This window comes from Octopus bimaculoides, chromosome 15 (genome assembly GCF_001194135.2).
Source record: "Octopus bimaculoides isolate UCB-OBI-ISO-001 chromosome 15, ASM119413v2, whole genome shotgun sequence".
Taxonomy (NCBI): domain Eukaryota; kingdom Metazoa; phylum Mollusca; class Cephalopoda; order Octopoda; family Octopodidae; genus Octopus; species Octopus bimaculoides.
Window position 1 is genome coordinate 51,199,309 of NC_068995.1, and position 1,563 is coordinate 51,200,871.

The window sequence follows — 1,563 nt, forward strand, 5'->3', positions numbered from 1 at the left end:
TAATCTTATTTGTTTAATGCTATATTTGTTTTAAATTCAAATTCTGTACCAAGCTGTTGGAGATATTTCTCTCCAAGGCAAAGTTCTCACACAATCATTTTATTTATTTATTTATCTATAATATTTATTTATTTATTGCTGTATTTTGCATTCAAATTCTGTACCAACCCTTGATGTTTCCCTCCAAGGCACAACTTGTTGATCTATTTGTTTGCTTCATTCATATTCCTTTTCAAAGAAATAAAAATAAAAAAGACCAAAAAGATCTGCCACTCCTATTTCAAGGTTGAATGATTAGTAGTAGTAGTAGTAGTAGTAGTAGCAGTAGTAATAGTAGAGGAGGAGCTGTAAAATCTTGTTTTGCCAACAACTGAATAGAGTGAGAATATATTTGAAAACTTCAGAGCTAACGTCACTGGGGTGTTTGCATGAAGAAGAGTCAGGTCTGTTTATACCAGGTTAGCCAAACGGTTGCAAGCAGAATTATCAATGTGTATACAACACAACAACTGCATTAAGATTTTAACTTATTACCAGGTGTTTGTCAGTAATCCAGTTACTTAACCTCACATCCGTTGTTTATAATTTTTAAAAAAATTTTTATTCTTAGTGTCAGATTTGCAGACTCCTTAGAGTGCCAATCAAAAAGTCTTGCAGTGTTTATTCTGGTTCACTGCATTCTGAGTTCAAATATTTCTAAGGTCAGCTTGCATTATTTCTTCCTTCAAGAATTGGTAAAATAAAGTACCAGTCAGTTCCTTGGTTGAGGATGTGTGTGTGTGTGATGGGGAAGCGTGGTAAGGAGGCTTGCTACAAACCCAGCAGAACGGAAACAAAATGAGTTAAAAGAATGGATGAGTCCAGTATAAGGTCAATTGCTATCTAGAAATAGTGTGTGAGGACATAGAAATAAAGCAACATGGTGAACAAGCCCATTGTAAGACCAATGTAGGAGTAATAGAGTTCGAGTCCTTGTTAGAACGCCTCTCTGATGTAAAACCAGAGGTTCTCCAGTTCCTGATCCTCCTGACCAATGTTGGAGTTCCTTGAACAAAGTTATTTTATATGAAAAATGAATGCGGTTCAATGCAAACTTTGCTCACAAGAATCAATTTCTGCTTAAGAACTTTTTAGGACTGGCTCCTGTGCAGGTGGCACGTAAAATAAACCATTTTGAGCGTGGCCGTTGCCAGTACCACCTGACTGGCTTACGTGCCGGTGGCACGTAAAAGCACCCTCTACACTCCCGGAGTGGTTGGCGTTAGGAAGGGCATCAAGCTGTAGAAACTCTGCCAGATCAGATTGGAGCCTGGTGTAGCCATCTGGTTTGCCAGTCCTCAGTCAAATCGTCCAACCGATGCTAGCATGGAAGGCGGTCATTAAATGATGATATATATATATGTTTGTGTGTCTGTGTTTGTCTCCCAACATCGCTTGACAACCGATGCTGGTGTGTTTATGTCCCTGGAACTTAGCGGTTCGGCAAAAGAGACCGATAAAATAAGTACTAGGCTTACAAAAAATAAGTCCTGGGGTCGATTTGTTCGACTAAAGGCGGTGCTC

General features: G+C 38.8%; 1 protein-coding gene across 1 annotated transcript in view; it reads left to right on the top strand.

Moving 5' to 3' along the window:
- Nucleotides 1-1,563, top strand: part of LOC106870820 (uncharacterized protein C9orf85 homolog) — a 47,755-nt gene that overhangs the window by 12,590 nt on the left and 33,602 nt on the right. The window lies entirely within an intron of this gene.